This window comes from Rattus norvegicus, chromosome 5 (genome assembly GCF_021556685.1).
Source record: "Rattus norvegicus strain SHRSP/BbbUtx chromosome 5, alternate assembly SHRSP_T2T, whole genome shotgun sequence".
Classification (NCBI taxonomy): domain Eukaryota; kingdom Metazoa; phylum Chordata; class Mammalia; order Rodentia; family Muridae; genus Rattus; species Rattus norvegicus.
In genome coordinates this window covers 171,127,338-171,148,511 of record NC_141538.1, presented here as the reverse complement: position 1 = coordinate 171,148,511, position 21,174 = coordinate 171,127,338, and the positions used below count along the sequence as shown (strand labels likewise).

Here is a 21,174-nt window from a genome sequence, read left to right as displayed (position 1 = left end):
GGACAGTTCAGGACTCAATGACCAGAGCTATGGTCAGTGGATGCCTGTCTGCTGGTCCTGGAACCTACTCGCTCTGCGATGTGTCTACTACTATCTTCTCAGAGAGACCGCTGGTGACATGTTCTCCAGCGTGAACCTTTAAGGACAATTCCACACCTGTTGCCTTGAGAGAACAGCTAAACAGGGTTCTCAGACAGGAGCCCATGTTTTTTCTTTCCTTTTTTTTTTTCTTTTCGGAGCTGGGGACCGAACCCAGGGCCTTGCGCTTGCTAGGCTTGGATTTTTTTAATACTTAGTTTCTCTGTGTGGCCCTGGCTGTCCTGGAATTTGTTCTGTAGATCAATCAGGTTGGCCTTGAACTCAGAGAGATCCGCCTGCTTCTGCCTCCTGTGTGCTGGGATTAAAGGCGTGGGCCAGCATACCTGGCTTTTGGATTATGGTGCTTATGATAGCTGAGAATGTCCCTGGTGGAATCTGAAATATGCTAATTTAATATTGGCAGTGACTTTCCATTCTCGGGCTCCTCCCCAAGCTTCCCTCCTGTCTTGAGCTCCTCCCTCCCTAAGGAAGCACCTGCTGGGGCTATAGAGGTGTCCCCAGCAAATGGGCTGGGCTCCCATGGCCTCCTCCCTCCTGAGAGATTTGGAAAAAGCTGCTGTGTGGGCAGATTCTTAAAGAATCTGTGCTGCAGGAGTGGGCCGCAGCCCTCAAGTGGGACCCTGCTAGACTGGTTTGGTAAACTGTGGCCTTGCTGCCCAGTCTCTGGGTTCTCAGAGTCATCATTGTTTCTTGTGGGAAAGTCAGTTAACTGCATAGTGGGAAATGCCTGATCTTAATGCATAGGCTGAGGCAGGTGCCTGCTTTAGGGTCCTGAGGCTGCTGGAACAAATATTGGGCTGTGTTCTGGTGTGGATGGAGTAGTACACTCCATGTCCCTCCAGGCATCCGGGGGAGGGATGGATTTCTGGAGTCATTGGCATTCTATGGCTTGTAGATCTGTCACCCAGAAGCTGAGGAGCTTCGTGCTTACTCCTCCTGCATGTGAATGTCTGTGCACTGCATGCATGTAGTGCCCACAGGGTCTGGAAGAAGAGGGCTGTGGATTACCCAGAGTTGGTGTTGCAGATATGTGGGAGCTTTTCTCTCTGTCTCTGTCTCTCTCTGTGTCTCTCTGTCTCTGTCTATGTCTCTCTGTCTCTCTGTCTATGTCTCTCTGTCTCTCTCTGTCTCTCTCTGTCTCTCTGTCTCTGTCTCTCTCTGTGTCTGTCTCTCTGTCTCTCTGTCTCTGTCTCTCTGTCTCTGTCTCTCTGTCTCTGTCTCTCTGTCTCTCTCTGTCTCTGTCTCTGTCTCTCTGTCTATGTCTCTATTTCTCTCTGTCTCTCTGTCTCTGTCTCTCTGTCTATGCCCCCCCCCCCTCTCTCTCTCCCATGCTAGGCTTCATCAGAAGAGCAGACAGTGCTCTTAACTGCTGAGCCACCTCTTCAGTTCCAAATGTCCCTGACCTCTGACCGGATGAAAGGCACTCTACTTATTCTAAGTCAATTCGTATCATTGGCAGAGACTGCCACATTCCCTGGTGCTGGAGGCTTGGGCTTGGGTGTGCAGATTCATGGTGTAGCACAGAGTTCAGCCCGTAACAGATCCTTCAGGGATCAAGTGTCTGGGCTGAGTAATTCTCAAGTGGAAGAAATGACCCCTGTGCAGAGTCACACCTTAGGCAGAATGCCCTGCAGCCCTAGTGATCCCCAAGACCCCTGGGACCAAAAGAGTGAGCATGAGTGGCCTGGAGACGTGTGTAGTAGTCCCAGGCATGGATGAAACTTACTCCTGGTAACAAATGGACAATGAGGCCATAGCTGATCATAACAATAACATACTATTTTAATGTGAGCATTTTTATTTTAGATTTATTTTATTTTATTTTATGTGCATAGAAGTTTGCATGCCTTAGTGCCCACAGAGGTCAGAGAGGAGTTGGATCCTCTGGACCTGGAGTTACGTATGGATGGTTATAAACCACCATGTTGGTGCTGGGAACTGGAACCTGGGTCCTTGGCAAGACTAGCCAAGAACCATTTACTACTGAGCCATCTAGACAGCCCCAGGGCTAGGTTTTTTTTTTTATCCAGTTCCCGCCTTTTTTTTTTTTTTTATACTAGCAACAAAGTATCCCTTGCAGACACACAGAGGGAGAACTGGTCCCTAGAGAGTTCCAAAAACTTCTCAGGGAGGAAGATTGGTTTGTGAATAAGCTGTGGGGTATGGATTTTCAAGACAAAGGTAGAAAGGAATCTCAGCTTCATCCCTCTGGTTCCGAATTAGCAAAGGAGAAGGGGAAGAAAAAACCCATCCAAGGTCAAACACAGGAACACCCCAATGCCTGCTGGCCAGGTAGAATCATCTAGCAGGGATTAGACAACCTGTGGTGAAGCCTGGGGAACTGTAGAGACATGGGGTGTTTATTGTTCATCTTTAAAGCTTCCAAACAGGATACTGACCTGCTTGACATAAGCATGCCGTGTCCATGCCTGCACACACTCAGGGCCCGACCCACAGCGTGAGACGCTCGCCCTTGAAGGCTCTTGGGTGTCTAATTCAAAAGGGAAATGGTTAAAAAAAAAATGGGCGGGCAGACAGGAAAGGAGTGGAAAGGGACAGTCCCAGCAGTTGGCTAATTGGAACAGGGGACCCCTGTGTGGGGGGGCTGCTAGGCCTGGACAATGTGCTCCGGAACGGGGGGCTGAGAAGACCCGGTGGGATTATGATCGAATTAGTTGAAGTCAGAAGCCCCCTGAATGAGGTAAAGAGAGGAAGGGAAATGAAGGCCCTGATATAATGCTGCCTAAATGAGGGGCCCCATTCACTGCCCTGAAAAGCCCAGGACTCCCTTTCTTGGGGAAGCGACAGGCAAGCTTACTTTTGTTTGGCTGGGGGCGGGGCGCCCCGAGGACATACTTACCTACTGCCAGTGACAGGCACAGAAGGAAAATTGAAAATAATCCCAGGGCCGTTGGTGGGAACCCACAGGCTCCAGATGCTCCCCTGATCCCCCTTTGGTCCCCAAGTCCACCGGGATTCACCATTTAGAGACCTGCCCTTAGCCTTCAGTGGCCATGTTCCCCTATGTAAAAGTCTGAGGCTGGGTATGTAGCAAAGCGGCATCCTTCAAGTTGCATCGGACAGAAACCTGTTGTTAGAATCAGCAATAAAGAAAAAAAAAGATCTATAAAATACAGAAGGGGACCAGTCCCAAACTTGAACGACCAAGAAACATGTGAGGAGAGGGAGGTGCTACGGGATTATAACAAGAGGAGAGCTTAACGGAGTTCTGTGCTCAGTAAATATTTGTCGAATTCATATATTAATTAATTTTCCAGATGAGATTTGCCTAATCCATCTTTTAAAGAAAGTGAGGATTAAGAGGGACTCCGATGGCTGCGGAGGCCTGGCTGAGATGAAAGGCTTGTGCGTGAGGTTTGGGGCCCAACCCTCCTGAGGTACAGGCAGGCAGGCAGGCAGGCAGGCCGGCAGGCAGGCCGGCTTTCCTGGCCAGACCTGGCCTCCTGTAATTGCCTGTTGCACAAGCCTGTTTGCTACTGGAGTTGAGCTCCATCGCAAGGGGGGAGGATCAGGTTCCTATCCCCCACCACAGTGCTCAGCCGCCATCCGGCCTTCTTATCACCTTATCCTCTTTTCTAATCTGTGAGTGTTCCACCACCTTCGCCCACCCACTAGTGGGATCCAGCACGGTCCTTCCTGAAGACTTTCTTGCAGGTTATTTAAGTCAAAGGACTGCAAACGGATTCAGGGCTAGCAGATGGCCCTCTTCCCTGTCACCTTTGCCACACAGGCCCCGCCCATTATTTTTTGTCCCGTTTCTGTAGCTACACAACCAGTATGTGGTGACCTAGGGGTGATAGCACCCTAAAGTGGACCGACAGTCCTGTCCAGGAAAGACCTCGGCGAATAGCAAACTTAGATCCTGTCCCTGGGTGGCTGAGAGCTCCAGTATACACTCTGGGGTCATCTCTGACACAGAAGACACAGTCAACTCAGAGTCCATCTAGGGGAAGGAGGCACCCCCAGAACATCCTTGAACTCCTCTGAGGTGGAAACTGGACAGTTTATGAGCATAATAAAGCTGTTTTTCTTTCCTTTTTTTTTTTTTTTTGGTTCTTTTTTTCGGAGCTGGGGACCGAACCCAGGGCCTTGCACTTCCTAGGCAAGCGCTCTACCACTGAGCTAAATCCCCAACCCCTGAAGCTGTTTTTCTGACTCATGTCAGGGAACATTTTCTGGGGATACGCAGCGTGTTCCACCCAGGTCTCCCTACCAAGCTCAGTCCCCGGCATTCCACCCCAAGTCCTGGGGACATCATAAAAGAGGGAAGGAGACAGAGCTGGCTTCCTGAACCCTGTGAGTTTGTGTGGACAGGTTTGCCCACCGGCAAGATAGAGATGAGAGGGAAAGACCTCAGAAATTATGTCTTAGTGAATGAATTCCAGACATGCACTGATCCTTGCCGAGTCTGCATCTGAGTGTCCACATGACTCCTTCATGCATGACCATACTGTCACACACACACACACACACACACACACACACACACACACACACACACAGGGAAACATGAATTGCAGATGTTGGTGCACATCTACACACTTCAGGGAAGTGTGACCAGGACATTCACCCATATCAACTCCCAGCTGACCACAGTTCTAGATGTCTGCAAAGGTTAAAGCTGATGGGAGACAAACCCTGGGTATTAGGGATGAAGGGTGTGCTAACCAGGAACCGGGGCCACAGACAAGGACTGATGGACCCTTTGAGAGGCTTGTGCCTTGCCTACACCAGGATTTGGAGGTCGTCACGGGACCTATGACTCCCGAGGTAACTTGTATCCTGGTGGAGGAGACACATCCACAGAGCCCGGCTAGCCAGCTCCCTGGCCCGAAGCCTCTGGGAAGACTATTAGTTTTGCCAAAGGCCCAAATTCCTACCATAAAGCTCAAGTTGCAAGTTGCAAGACACCTAGTCTGTCCTGACCCATACATATGTCCTGTAGACACAATGTAAGAGACTAGGGCTGTTGTTGGAAAGCAAGCTTTCTAGTCACAGTGCTTTGACGCACCGTGAATGGCATCGCTTTGCTCTCTGAGTCCCGTGCACCTTTGTGGACAGTTTTGGAAGAGAAAGAAAGGGGTTCGAATTAAAAAGCACCAGCTGGTGATCACAGGTGAAGGTGACCCTGTTCTCGGAGACCACCGCTCACACAGTGCCGGCAGCACAACCCTTTACCCAGTTCTGACCTCCTGTCCCCTTCTTCATGCCCCAGCTGATACCAGTCAGCAGAAAGACTGTCACTTGCCATCCGATACAGTAGCTGTATTATGAGTGTGGGTTGGCATGGGTAAAATTTGGATGCGCCATCTTCCTGGGGACAGATAACAGGAGTTCCCTCCCTGGAATCAAGCCCTATTCTTTATAGCCAGAATCCTAAGGGCAGAATTTTTCTAGACAATGGTGAGTCCAGGTTTCACTCAAGGCCATCGCTCCGTTCTGTCACCCCAGAGCCAGTTCTTAGTCACAAAGCTCCAGTAGCAGGTGGCTCCTGAGGGGGAGGCCACCTGCAGGCTCAGGAGCCACCTGCAAGCTTGCTGTTCTCCATCTGAAGCCTCTGGAGTTTCCAGGAACCAGAAGAGACTGGGAAAGCCCTCGGGGATTAGGGCCGGGGTGGGAGTTGGGGGATGGGTGTATGAGGGTGGGGGTGAGGGGATAGGAGATGGGTGGGGTGGGGTGGGTGGCAAACCTCAGCCCCATCTTCATAAAGTGGCCAAATCACACTGGTCAGAGCAAGCCTGGGCTTGAGGGCTAGGGCTGATACCTGTTGACTCAGTGACCTGAAGATATGTTAGTATATAACCGGTTACCTGCCTCAGTCTGCCTGTCTGTTAATTGGTCCTGGGGTAACAGATAGCCTGCCTGACTCAGCACCCGCTCATAGGTTCCACATGTGTGTCTGCAGTCAGGCTCCACAGTTTACTAGGGTGGCTGCCTCCCTTGGGGCCTCAGAGCCAAGCAAACCTTCTTTGCCTTTTCCCCCCTACTGACACATGGACCTGCTGATTCTCTGCTCTGTATTGGCACCTGCATGCTTCACAGATAGCAGGTCACCCTGCCCAAGGCCACCAGGTCAATGGGGGGAGTTGGCCTCCATTTCCCTCCCCCAGGGAGCTTGCTGACCCCAAGGGCCCCTGCGAACAGGAAGAAGGTGTGAGAGTTGTGAGAAAGTTGGCATTCCTTGGGCTTGTGGTGACTCGCTTTAGCTGTTTTCCACTGACTGGTGGGTTAGTGAGAGCAAAGAGGGGCAGGTCTATGTTTTCCCCGTATGTAAGATGACATTGAGAGGGGGGTGGTGGGGGGTGGAGTCAAAAATATGGGAAAGTGTTGGTTCCAAGGACAAGAAAAAAATTAATCATTTATCTGGTAGACGCTCATGCCTGAATGGAAAAGGAACAGGGTGATAAGGAGGCAGGACAAATCATAGATTGGGATTTATCAAGCAAGCTTAAACATGACGGAGTCCAGAGAATGCCCCACCTTTCACTTTGGGAACACAGTTCTTTCATGTTTCATGGCCTGTCTTGACTCTCAACATCTGCTCGGCGTTGCCTTGGACAGACTTGGGTCAGCCTCCAGCCCCTTCTCCATGGGAAAATTAGCAAAGGTCACGTTCACTTATGTGTGCCCAGGACAGAGGAGCAAGAGCCAGAGCTAGGCATGGAGGAGATCAGTGGACTACTGTGGGTGTGGAAGCTGATCTTCCCTCTATGGGAATGTTCATATGTTAATATATGACTTATACAATGCCACCTCCTTCTTGGGAGCAAAAGATTTTACCATTGTGATCTTGAGGGCAAGTCAGATGGCATGAATAGGTGACTGGCTTCCCTACAGCTCTGAAAGATTTGTAGAACTCATCTATAGGCCTCGCTTACTTGATCCATCTATCCCTGAGCTCTGGGATAAGGGATTCTTTCATTGAGACAATGGGAAAACTGAGGTCCCCAGAAGGCGTGAGGCACTTGACTCATGAACGGACACAACAGACTCAGAATCCAGTCTCCCAGCCAGAGGCCACAGCTCTGATGGACCGGCCTGAAATGGGTGGGCATCTTAGAGGAGGGAAGCTTTAGTTTCAGTTCTAACCAGCTGCTGGCTCTCGTGTCATGCCACTGGGGACTGCTGATAAGACACATCAAGGCAGGCTTTGAAGGGCAGACATGTGCGGAGCGAGCTAGAGTTCTGGAAAGTTCACCAGTGATTGTGCCATGGGGTCAGAAGGCTGGAAAGAGCCCAATGCTGATCTCTAAGTGGACACTCAGTTCCCTTCTCATTCAGAAGATGTTCACACTTAATTGCTTTTTACTATTTATCTTCTTACTCATCTGTTGCCAAGTAGTTTATATATTCATCATTAGATACAGTTTATCCATTCATTAGATACTTTCTTACTCTTCTGTTACCAAGTTATCTATCATATACATTAGATACTTTCTTATAAATTAATTCGTATAACATCTGTCCAATCACTCACCATCCTTAGATATTTATTCATTCACAATTTGTTCACTCATCTTTGCATTTTCATGTGTTTGTTTATTCATTTGATATCTGTGCATTCGCTTGTATAGATATTTGCTAAGTGGCCCACCCTGTGCGTGTTGGTTAATGACACAAATTACTGTCGTTCTTTAAATATTTACTCACTCGCTCATCTTTATTTAGTAGATAAATTTGCTGACTCATTCTTTAGCTACGAACTCATTAGATTTATATTTATAGAGTCGCTGGATATTGGCCTGTCTGTTCATTTCAGAGATTATTCCGAATCCCTTAACGCGGTGTTTCTCCAGTTCCTCATGGACTGTATATGCCGTAACTGCTCACTAGACACCATGTTTGCTTGCTCACTGGTCACTTGCTGGTGTGGGTTCAGGGCTGCCAACCTCGAGGTGTTCTGCCATACGTTGACACGTGTCAGGGTTGAACTGTCAGTCGAAGTGTAGGTGTGTCTTCCACCTCAAATGTAAAATGGAGAAGGCATTAGTAAGCATCCAGTGGGGTGGAATCAGGCTCGAAAAGCTGTGAGCTCAACCCAGTGCTATGCAGATGCTGGTTGGGTTCCTGGGAAAGCCAGTTTATCTGAAAGAGGCCTTCTTATTGGTAGAGCTGGGATTATGGGATTACAGCTGACCTGAATCCTGGATCCAGGTAATGTCTTCCTTGGGACTGGGACTCCTCCGATCCTTGGTCTTGCTGACAATGTGGAGCCATCTGCCCCTCCCCTCCCCTGCAAGGGCCAAGCCAGTACCAGTTCTGGCAAGCAGAGAGTCCCACAGGCTCTGTGGCTTCTGTGGCCCTGAGCGAGCCTCTGGGCAGGGCAGGCACGGGTAGGAGTCTTCTGCCAGAGCCGCCTCAGGGCAGGCAACGGCAAGATGGAGGGAACACGAAGGAAGACAATGAATAGCTTCCTACCTTGCTTTGATAATGGGCGAGCTTTCTGGATTGATTAATCCTCACGTTGCCTCTGGAGCTTCGGTTTGGGAGTGACAGTAACGAGGCTCCCGAGGATTTGGCTAATTTGCACGCCATTCACCAGCTCCTGAAAACCCATCAGGGCTGCGGAAGGACTGTGGCGGCGCTTGACCTTGTTCAATGGGAGAGTGATACGCTGGGAAAGGGGCCAGTTTGCACAATGCCCCAAAGAGCAAATTGGCACAGCTTTGTTCTCTGGCCTCCCTTCCTCTTTCATGCAGCCCGGGGCTAGTTAAGCTCCTCGTTGTCCCACAGGGGATCAGGGCTTGGGTCACCCTTGGCCGCCTTTTCAGGTGATCCTGACACCCCCGCCCAGTTTGATGGAGGAGGGGCACCCCCAAGGATCCCAGTCGTTGCCCACCGAGGACACACAGAGGCTCCCAAAGTTCTTCTCATTTATTAGTACCTGTCCTTGCTCTGTCATGGGGGCTGGGGGGAGCGTGTGTCTCAGCTGGAACTAGCCTGTCCCTCGACTGGAGAGGAGGGACATTCCTGGCCTGTCTTAAGCACCAGCCATTGCCTTATCTGTCACAGTGTAGGGGCTCTCGCATATTAAAACAGATGAGATGGTGTCCTTCTGGTTCCTGCCAGTTTTCCACAGCTCCCCGCACAAGAGAAATGCCCTCTTCCCTCTTCTTGGTTCCGCCTTCTTGTCCCCTCCCTTAAAGTTGGCCTCCAGAGACTACCATTGAGATGTGTTCCCCCTGGAAGACAGTCATGGGACACTCTATGGAACTCCTGAACCTCCCCTGTTGCCCTTCTTAGTGTTCTCCGCATACACTTAGAGATTTCCTGCTAGTGGAGTTATGTGTAGGGGACTTGGGAGCCTTTCTGAAAATTGGGATTTCATTGCAGTAAAGAAAGACCTGTTCCCCTCCCCCCAACACCACCACCACATACACTGGCACTTGCTTTCCTGGAGGGCTACACTTGCAGAAGTGACCCGAAATCACATTCTGCGTGATGGGCAGCTCCCATTGGCCAGAAGGGAGCCACTACCCCTAGCAACCACAAACACAGGTTTTTTGGATCCCCCAAATTAGTTAGTCAGCACCCCCTATTCAAAGATGGGAGGGAAAGAAACAATAGGTTCCCTGCCCCGCCCCAAATCTGCATGAATTAAACGTGGCCAACCCATTTAGTCTTAGTCATGTGCTTGGCTTAATTTGCTGACACTATACTCCCAACTGTCTCAATGGAGTCAGGGGTGTTATACACAGGGCAGGCCCCCAGGATTGCAGTATCATGATGACTATAATTTGCCATTCATGTAGTGACAAGGTAGTATGCAGGGTTTCATGTTGGGGTCCTTGATGAAGTTCCTTTGGTTTTACCTGAAAGCCCAAGTCCCCTGGTGCTCAGACACTGTAAGCACCCCCATCCCAGGACTAGGTATCTGTTACAGATGCACTAAATACTGCCAGGGAACACCATTCCAAGGAGGACTGCAGAAATGGGATTTCCAGGACGCTGTGATCTCTTGAGGTCGCCCACAAACAAGGTCACCAGCAAGGCTGGAGGCCAGGACTCTGGAGGCCAAATGCCGCCCTCCCGGGAGGCCTGGCCACCCCCCATTAATCCCACAGTTCCAGATCTTTATCAGGGCACACTGCCTGGGACATTAACTCAGAAGCACGCGGGTGAGAGGGTATGCTCTGAGTGAAAAGATGGGGCCAGGAGAATATCACCAGACAGGTGTCCAAGTCCCATGGAGTCACTTGGTTAGACTGATCTGGATGGAGCCTGCAGCCTTATCATACACAGCCTGCTGTATCTGGAGGTCATGTGACTGGCCCGGTAGAAACGTCTGCTGCAGAGGGAAAGTGTAAGACATAGAAAAACATTCTTATTAGATGTAATCTAGATACTTCCAGAAACGGCACATAACCCTCAGCTACCCTCTTTGCTTCTGAGCAAATGGCGCTGGGTTAGATAGTCTGAGCAGGTGAAGTGACAGAAGATTTGGGGAGCTAGTTTCTAGAAGGACCATCCTCCTGAGCTTAGACTCCAGGCTGTGAGCAAGAGTCACCTCTGTAGTAACTGCAGGGTTGAGAATCTGCCCCCGACACACACACACACATACACACACACACACACACACACACACACGAACACGCATATGCACACGCTCGCACACACACACATGAACACGCATATGCACACGCTCGCACACACATGCACACACACGCACACACACACATGAACATGCACATGCACACACACACATGAACACGCACATGCGCGCGCGCACACACACACACACACACACACACACACACACCAGATGAGTATCACTCCCAGAGACAGATGCAGCTCCAGAGTTCCTTCATTGCTTGGCATAACATGGTGGGTTCTGCTGGGCAGACACACCTGTGGGCAGAGCTCAGCCTGATAGCCCAGCCCCAGAAGCACAGAGATTCTCTGAAAAACACCTAGAAGCACCCAGAAGCCCCCTCCTCACTAATTTGTGAATGTCCTGCTCTGTTACTGAGGCCTCTATGGTGTGTGTGCCTGGTTCTCTCAAGGTTCCCTCCAATGGCTGGAGACTGGGTAGGGATGCTAAACCCTGCTGACAAAGGCCATCCTTATAGAGTCACCCCACAATCCCCTCTGCTGACAATGGCACTACCTCTTGTCCAGAGGGTCTGTCCTGAAGTCCAGTGTCACCTTAGGGGAGGGTCTTGAGTCAGAACTAAATGAGAATCTTGCAAATTAATATGATTATTTCTATCCCCGTCTAGCTTCCAAATGAATGGGGTTCAGACTGCCCTTTATTTATTTATTTAGCTTTTGTGCGACTACTGGGGGGATTACCCCCTTAATCTAATTCTCTAAGGGCTACTTCCCTACCTGTGCTCCCCGAATACTTGCTGTTTGTGCCTTCCTGGGTTATTTCCATTCCACCAGTCTGCCCACAGTGTCCATTTTCCTCGGGCACAAGATCCTGGTCCATCATACCTAATGGAGATCTCCTGTCCCTTTCATCGTTTTCCTCCTCCTGGTCCCTACCTGGGATCCCCAGCCATGTAACTGAAAACCCACCTACCTCTCTCTCTCTCTTCCAGTAACTGGCTGTGGCCGCCTTTATTTAACCAATAGTTTTAAACTGGGGAGCAAGGTTTGCACAACCAAAGCTGGTGGTGTATGTGGGAATTCGCCTCTCTTGGGGCAGCTAGATCTTGGGGTACAGAGTTTAGCATTTGAACACATAGCAGCACAGCAGACCAACCCCCCCAACAGCATCTCTGGTGAAAATATCAATAAATATGAAAGAGAGGGTAAGATGAACAGAATCCTGCCCCACACAGCCAGCCCACTTCACAGCTTATAGCTTTTTACGCATTGGCAGGTAGCTTTTGAATCTTGTCAGGAAGTCTGGCAGGCCCCATCCACAGGACGAGGTCCATCGGGTTCCCGAAAAGCCGAGCCTCTTAGGAACCGGGTCATTCTGGGTTCAGACCCCAGAGCAGGAAAGGTAGCATTGGAGGTGAGCATGGGACGGGAGGAGAAGGCCTTGGGCAGGGCCACCCTGCTCGATCCTTCTAGCTCTGTGGCAGCTCCATCCGCCTGACAGGCAGGTGGGCATCGTCCCAAGGACCCCCACCCTGGCACCGTCTTCCATGGACCTGTTGAGTCACCCGCCCATCAGTGCTGGTGGCTCTGAGGCCACACGTCCCCCCTGTCCTTTCCCACTGGGCGTGGAGGGCGGCTGAGGCCTTCTCCCTGCCAGCCCCTGCCCTCCTCCTCGGATGCCCTCAGGTCCTGATTCCCCCTCGGCTCTCACAAATTCTGCCCGTGTCCGCACCCTCATTAATCAATGTCAGCGCGGCGTCGGCAACAAGGGCCGTATTCTTCCTCGGTCCCTCAGCTTCTTACATCCCATTGTTCCAGGCCGATTCAGATGGCAAAAAACAGCCCATGCAGTACATAAAAGAGATGAGGCAAAAAAATGAAAGGAATCGGGGGAGAGAAAAGAGGAGGCATTTTCCCCCTGAAACACTCGAATAAATACTCGGCAATGATAATTTAAATTATTCATACATTTATGAAAACATCCATTGAGAGCCGAAGTGTGTGATGCTCTTTGTCTCTGTCTCTTGTCTCTTGTTCGGGATTAATCTTTACTGTAACTCAGGCCCGGCCGTTTCCCCCCCGCCCCTCCCTCACAAAGGCCACACTTTCTTTCCATGGGAAAAAAATGCGTCCGCATATCACAGAGAAATGTTGGGGGAGAGAAATTTGTGCTGATGAGGCAGTTGCCAGGCCCTCGAGATGTAGGACGAGCCACGTCCAAATAGTGTCCCACCAACAAAAAGGGCTGTGAGGTTCTCACGTCCTCGTCGTGGTCTCCGCAGCGGCTGGGCGGATGCGGAGCCGCAGTAGAGAGAAGAGCTCCACGGAGCATGCGTGCATCTGTAGCCCTGGCCCTGTACGCCCCCACCGCCCCACCCCGCCTCACCCCACCCCTGCCTCCAAGAAGGCTCTACAAAGGCTGCCCCGTGCAGGAGCTCACAGGCTCCTGAGATGTCTGAAGTGGTTCTTGCTGGCGGGCTGCTGCAGACAGACCGAACTATGTAGCAGGTGACTGGGAAGGTTGAACCTTCCTAAACCTGGGGAGCGGAACCACTGCCCTTTGATCCCTCACAAAATGAAAGTCAGCCGCGAGCCAGAAGCCAGAGACATCTAAACTGTTTAATAGTAGGGAAAGTGGGGCTTCACCCGTGGCCAGCAGCACGGAGAACTGGGGTGGGCAGATTCTTGTTCATTCTCCCTCACCCCTCCACCCCACTTCAGTCTTCTCCCCCTTTGTCTCTGCCTCCCGGCCCCATCTTCACCTTTCCAGGGCTATGGCCAACCACAACTGGGCTCAGGCAAGCCTTCCTCCTGAGATTCATCTCAAAGTCCACTATTCTTCCTGTGGCAGTGTTGTAAGGGCAAAGGAGAGACACCTGCACCTGAGCCAGTGATGTCAGACCCTCTGACCAAGAGTCTCCATCAGTGTCGTGGCATTTTTGAAGCACATTCCAAAATGGGATTTCAAAAGCTGTGGTACAGTTATCCCCCATCGTTCTCTTCCACAAGGAAGCTGGGCTTCTCCATTCTCCATTAACCGGTGGTGATTGCTTCCTGCTGGAAATGGCCCAGGGTGGCCTGGCATTTGGAGCTCATCAGCAAGGAGTTCTGGATTTGGCGAACATAGAGATGAGCTGCCTGGCATGGTGGGGGAGGGGGGCTCGGTGACTCTCGTCTAAAAAGCGGCACTGTGACATTTGGCTGGTGCCCCATCCCCATCCTGACTTATTTGGTCTGGAATGGAAACAGGACCCCAAGGGAACAACCCTCTCTATGCCAGTTTTATGGTCCCTCTGGCTCGGGCCAGGTCAGAACCAGAGAAGAAAAAAAGCATTCTCTTCAGTTCTCGCTCTGGAGCATAATGAAGCTCGAGCTGGGGAACCTCAGGAGATGGAATCCAGCCCCTCTAGATCTGGCCATTCACACAGTTTGCACTAGCTCAAGTTCATGGGGCAGGAGAGGGGTGCTCCAGCCCCAGCCAGCAAAGACTGTATCTAGGGCAAGATACCCAACTGAAGTCTCACTGGCCCCGCTGGCTGCTGCTGCCCAGTCCAAACTCCTGGAAGAGGCAACCTGGCTTCTTGTGACCTCTGCCAGCTGCTGCCTACAACTATCAAGGGTGCTACCTTCATTCTGCCCCCACACCACCATCTCCCTGATGCCAAAGTGAGTTGTTGGGCCGCCCCCATCTCTTTGGCCTTCTCTCCTCTGTCACCGATGTTGGGGTCTTGGAAGGTAGCCAAGCGCAAGGCAGAGGGCATCCTTCACCCGACAACAGCAACGAGGGAGCCGACCTCGCTGTTGTCACCTCTCCTCAACCATTTCTGACAGGACACTATTGTCAAGCCTAAGTGAGGAAGACTTGGCCAGTCACAGAGGGCCTCAACAGCCTTAGCACGGATTGGGGGTGGGGCAGGGGAGCCACTGACTCCCAGCAGGGAGCTGCAGGATAGTCTTCCTTCCTCTCTGGTTGATACTTTTTCCTCTCTCACAGGGGTCCCCCCCGCCCCACATCCTTTCATCCGGATTTCATATTCGCATAAAGACATCAAGAAAAGATTCTAACAGAAAGAATTATTAGGCATGGCTGTCAAAAGCTTTATCAGGAAAGAGAGAGGGAAGGAGGAGGCTCGGTAACCCTTTGTGTGCTGGCCTGCAGCCTGGAATTCCTGATCCGCCCTAGACATAGAGGGCACGGTCTGTACATAGGGATGATCTGTCACACTGGTGGGCTGGGGTGCCCAATCAGCCATGTTACTCACACGTTCGTGCATGCACACATGCGCATACACGAGTGGACACTGATGGACCTGTTTATTGGCAGACTTCTGAAATGTAGCTCTCTGGGTTTGGGTCTAGGCAGCCCTCCTAGATGATGGCTTTGCTCCTCCGTCTGTTTCTCTTTGTTCTCCTTAAAGGACAGTGTTTATCAGCTCTCTAGAGGTGTCTTCACTCTGGTGTCTTCTCAAGGGCCAGGGTCTCTGTACCTTGGAACTAAAATGAGGCCAGACTAGGGATGTCTTCCACCCCAGACACAACACCGGGCAGCATGGGTGTAGGGCAGACATACTGCATGATACTCTGGAAGTCTCTTTACCCTCCTGGCTCTTTGGGAGATGTGTTCTGTGCTCAGGGAGGCATGAGCTGCCATGGCTCTCCCTCCTGTTTTTAGCGTCCCCCTTTTTGGTGAAGAACTTCTTCACCAGCTTGCCCCGGAAGCCTTTGCCACCTGCTGGACCCTAATGATTCCTCAAAGTACAGAATGGTCCTCCAGAGGAAGGATCTTAGAGACATGGGGATATTCATCTGGTAGAGCAATAGCTTCTGGGATTAGAGCAGGGGGGAATATCTCTGCACCATGAACAGAGGGCCCCTTCGCATTTGTATCAGAGGGCCCCCAGCCCCAGGGTGCACAGCGCCTTGGGGATGTGTTTTCTACGCAGCCTCCCCGTGCACAGAAACCGAAAACCGCATGCCGACAAACAGCTCCCTCGGCAAACGTTTTTATTTCCAATTAGCAAAAGAAAAATTGCTAATTTGCTGTAGTTGGACCGGGCTGACGTCTCAATCTGCGGAGTGTCAGAGCAGTGAAAGAAAATGCTTCACACTGTGCTGGCGAGAGCCAGCAGCTCTAAGAGGGTCAGGGCAGCGGGCCCAGAAACCAGATTGACTGGCCACAGCGCTAAATTACTCACACAAGACACACATTGTCTGCCGTGCCAGCTCCCGGAGGACCTGCTTTCTCATTCTCTCCCCTCAGAGTGCAGCAGAGCTGGGCGGGGGAAGGGTCCAGCGTGGGAGGAGAGGGCCAGGGCCAGGCAGTGAGCCTCTGGGAGGGTGGAATCGTCTTCAGAAAGGAGCTGGCAGAAGCCGGTTAATGATTACCCTGGCTGGTCCACATCAGTTGGGAACCCAAAGATAAAATCCTCACCCCAACCCCACCCCCCCCAGCCACAGCTCTGCCCCTGAGATCAGGGTAGATAATGTCTTAAGGCTGACAGGGAAGAGGGGGGCATCCAGCAGGGAATTTGGAGTCTTTTTCTGACCTGGAGGACCTCACTGCCCTAAAAGTCTGGGCAGAATCTCTCACAGTCTGGGATGCAAAGACAAGGCTGTGCCCGCTTCTTGGGTTCCTCTAGTCGTGGTGTCTTCTTCACAGAGTCTGGGTAGAGTAAGGACCAGGAACCACCGGAGTCTCCCTTGGGAGACAGCGAGGCGGTCGTTGGGCCACAGATGTTTGGCACTCAAGTAATAATGAGCCTCCACACTGACCACACAACCTCTGCCAGTAGAAGCCTCCTGGGCTCTCACAGGACCTAGACAGCTTTGCCCACGGCTCCAGACAGAGGACAACCATTACATGCCCACACGAGCTGTGATAAAAGCATCCGTTCTCCCTGCTCGGCCCACACCCGTCTGTCCATCTGTACGCGACACCTCCTTCCGCACGTCTCTGCGGGTCTCAAGCCCACTCACCTCAGGCCTGATCCGAAAGGAGATCCCAATGCCAGGAACCACAGGCTGTCACAGCCAGCCAGACTTGACAGGTCAGCCCCAGGTCTGACCCATGCAGACTCACCCCGGGAAGATGCCTCTGGCCTCTCTAAGTCTTTCACCTCCATGCAGCTTGCACCCCAGACTGGGTCGTGCAGGATCAGTGTAGAGGAGGAAGCAGCCGGATCCAGGAGCATGAGGCGTCACTGGCTCTCACGTCCTGCTGCCTAGCTGAGATGCTCGGGGTTCCCTTCAGCAAAAAGCACGGGGAAGGTGGCTTCTCTACAGTGCTGGACCCCACTAGAGGAAGCTCCCCCATTCCCTTCCCTATTCCCTGGTGACTTCTTGTGTTGAAACCACTTTAGGGGTGTAGTCTACTCACCTCCTTGGAGGGTCTCCTGTACAGAGGAGATCCTGTCTGTGGAGTCCTAGTCACAGGTGTCAAGAGAGCTCAGCCCAACCCAGCTCTGGGAAAAACAGCCCCACAAGAACAAGGTACATCTGCCACTGGCTATGCAGATTGCAGTGTTCCTAAGCCCAGCACATCCTGTCTGGGGAGTACAAGGCCATTACACGACCCAGGAGGATTTCTTGAGGCAGAGGCTGACAATGGGTCTGGTGGAGGCTGTGCCTTAGCATCAGAGCCGCTCACTGCTGATGCCTGGATGCCTGCTTTAGGGCTGCCATATGCAACTCTAGGACAAAGCGATCTTGGAGAACACTCTGGTGTTCAGCGACAGCCTCAGAAAGACCCACTGCCTCACTCTAGTCTTTAAGGAAACAGAGAAAAGCCCGAGGCACTGGAAACAGGCCGAGCTTCCTGCTGTGTGTCCTCGGACAGTCGCTTGACCTCTCTGAGCTTCTGACCCACGATGTAAGAGACACACTCAAACCAGATAATGTATGTGGGACTTTTTTTACACACGATGTAAAGAGTAGCCTGGGTGTGTGTTGTCTTTGTGCGAGTGGAGAGGGAATGCCCACAGCTGTATTGTTGGAGACCCCTTTGTCCTGAATGGACGCAGTCTGTAAGTACTATATTTTCTCCAGTAAAAATAAAGAGTTACTGCCGAGGCCATCAATCACAGAAAGACACGCAGCACTGTTCCCAAGCCAGTGGGGGCAGGACAGGCATTTGGAATTTGTCCTTTTCTCCTTGGCTCCCTTTCCTGTCTGGCCCTGAGCTATCTAGAGTATGAGTGTGCTAGACACATGCACATAGACACATGTGCATATACATAGAGATGTGCATGTATCATGTGTGTCCTGCGTGTGCTCATATGCATATATGCCACACACATACAGCATACACATGTGTAGAGATGTACATGTGTCATGTGTGTCCTGCATGAATGAGCTCATATGCACATATACCACACACACACAGCATACACATGTGTAGAGATGTTCATGTGTCATGTGTGTCCTGCATGAGCTCATATGCACATATACCACACACACACAGCATACATATGTGTAGAGATGTACATGTGTCATGTGTGTCCTGCATGAGCTCATATGCACATATACCACACACACACAGCATACATATGTGTAGAGATGTACATGTGTCATGTGTGTCCTGCATGAGCTCATATGCACATATACCACACACACAGCATACACATGTGCAGAGATGTACATGTGTCATGTGTGTCCTGCATGAGCTCATATGCACATATACCACACACACACAGCATACACATGTGTAGAGATGTTCATGTGTCATGTGTGTCCTGCATGAGCTCATATGCACATATACCACACACACAGCATACACATGTGTAGAGATGTACATGTGTCATGTGTGTCCTGCATGAGCTCATATGCACATATACCACACACACAGCACACACATGTGTAGAGATGTTCATGTGTCCTGTGTGTCCTGCATGAGCTCATATGCACATATACCATACAAACAGAGCATACATGGGTGTAGGGGCCTGTGGTTGGCAGGGAGGGTGGGGGGAGAGGCATTTCCCGTATGGAGAATATACTCTTAGCCCAGAGCACAAACCTTGAAAACTTTCTTAGAGTTTGCTCGGTAGGGTGAACTCTGCAAGAAAGTGCATGGTCTCAAACACGGCTGTAAAAACTTCATGAAGAGATCTTGTCACTCATCTGCCTCCAGACCCTGCAAAGTGCTGAGGCCCCACCCACTGACAGAGGACCTGTTTTGCCTGACCTCACATGCACACATCACACACACACACACCACGTGTGTGGGTTCCCACAAGGAGAACATACTCTTAGCCCACACCTCTGAACCACAGATCTCCAGTGGCAACATGCAGACGGGGACAGGAAGGAGGGACTAGCAGGTGCATAGCAGGGCTGGCCTCAGCAGCAGGTGCCCTGACCTTGAGCTCAGGTTCCCTCCCTCTCACCCTTCTATACCCAAAGCAAATAGATCCAGGCTGACCTCCTCCAGGTAAGAGAGCCAGTAAACAATAGGCAAGACGCCCCCCTAGCTGCTGGCTGGCCGCTGCTTGGGAGGCCCAGGGCTCAGGATGTATTTTTTTCTATCATTCTGAGCAGGAAGGAGTCAAGCCTCCTAACAGACCTGAGCACCAGCATACTCTTTCTCCAGTGAAGCCACCCTGCCCTCCCCCTGCGACTGAAGGGTGAAGGTATTAAACCAACTCTTCCACTTTTGCTCCCTAAGGAAACCTGTCTGTGGCCTGCAGCAAGCTTCAAGTGTTGCACCCCACTGGGCCCTGCCCAGAGATGGGCCTGGCACGCTCTGGGCCCTGCCCACGAGGCCTTGCTCACTAGCTACTGTTCAGGGCCTGTGTTCTGTCCTGGCTGCACTCCAGAACTGCTGGCGGCTTGGCCCAGGCAGAGCCCAGAACATGACCTCTGGCAGTGGGCGGGGCCTCGGTATTTTGCAGAGCCCGGGCTGTTTCCCACGTGCTGCTTGGGCTGAGGACCAGCACTCCTGCCCTTGAAGTTGTGACTGACTTAGAGCTCAGTGCAGATCCTTTCCTGCCTCTATGAAAATGATTAGATTTTTCACTCTAATGCTGATGTGCCTTGGGTTCAGGTGGCCCATCCACGTGCACTAACTCAGGGCAGTAGTGCAGGGCAATAGAATCTGCCAAGGAAACTACAGTTTGAGCCCCCACTTACAGAGTACGTGTGCCGCAGGCTGTATGAGCTAGTGGAAGCCCTGTCCTCACCATGCCCCTAGCCGTGTCAACCATGTCTTCATGAAACCAGAGTGGCCCTGCCTCAACCTTAGCCAGAAAAAAAGTCTCTCTGTACTATTAAGAAATTATCAAGTAAGTACAACTTGGATCCATTCTGAGACGGGTACAGTTAACCACAGCGTTGATGACGGGGGCACTATTGATTTTTGAGGTGAGCAAACATTTTCTGAGTTTATAACGCCTGTTATCTTCTGACTAATAAGAGCTGTGCTGTGAGCCGAAGTTCATCTTTTGTCTGGGCAGTTCCTGGGCTCAGCAGGCCTTGCACACTCTACACAGGTGTTCTCGAGTCACACACAAACAAAGATTCCCTCCAAGGTGACTAGAGGAAGAGAGACTTTTTGATGATCACAGTGTGACAAAGAGTTGGGGCAATGCTTCAGTCAGTCAAGCAGGAGGGCCAGGGTTAATAGAATCTATTTTAAAAAAAAAAAAAGCAGGACACCCTTATCTCGGTGCTGGGGAGATAGAGACAGGCAGATCCCCAGGGCTTGTTAGCCAATCACCCCTACTACTTAACCTCAAGATATCCTGTGCCACACCCCCCACACAAGCATGTGAACCCACATACATGCATCTGTATACACACACAAAAGTATGCCCAAAAATCTAAAATAAAATTGTTTGGGGGTTGGGGATTTAGCTCAGTGGTAGAGTGCTTGCCTAGGAAGCGCAAGGCCCTGGGTTCGATCCCCAGCTCTGGGGAAAAAAAAAATTGTTTGGATCTCTCCCCTCCACTTAATTTAGGTCAGATTAAGCTCATCTAAAGCCTGCCTTTCCTATCATGAGTTGTGGGGAAATACAATTTGGATCAGGTATTTGGATGGTGGACATTTGCTGTAACCTTGGACACAACTTTCTTGACAAATCAGGGACCTGGCACAAATGCCCCAGCCATGCACGGATTCCTGGCTTTCTGCTTTCCTCAGCCTTAACTCCATCACACGGGTGCAAGCGTAGGACTGTTTTCTAGCTCCATCCTCAGATATTAAGACAAACGGATGTCACTTTCCAGAGCGTTAAATATAATAGAAAATCCATGGAGGCAATTGAGGGATTTCTCTTCCAGAGAAGCTCTTGTGTCAGGTAAAGAGGCTGCAGTATATCAGTGTGCTCCACCCCTCAAATAGATAATCAATTTCCCTGAAAGCATCAATAATCAGAGTGGACATTTATTGTTCCTCAGATGGTTTATCTCTGGGGCTGGGGGCAGCAGGACCATGATGAATACCAGATCTGCCAGAAAACACAATTAAATGCTATATGGATAAAGGATTTTATACCATGCACCTAGAAA

At 51.1% G+C, this 21,174-nt stretch overlaps 1 protein-coding gene and 1 long non-coding RNA gene across 16 annotated transcripts in view; one reads left to right on the top strand and one right to left on the bottom strand.

Moving 5' to 3' along the window:
* Positions 1–21,174, top strand: part of Prdm16 (PR/SET domain 16) — a 324,217-nt gene that overhangs the window by 120,875 nt on the left and 182,168 nt on the right.
* On the bottom strand, positions 7,639–8,828 carry LOC102555433 (uncharacterized). Its single transcript, XR_015620569.1, has 2 exons — positions 8,539–8,828; positions 7,639–8,082 (listed from the first exon to the last, which is right to left on the bottom strand). It is a non-coding gene; the product is annotated as an uncharacterized LOC102555433 (long non-coding RNA).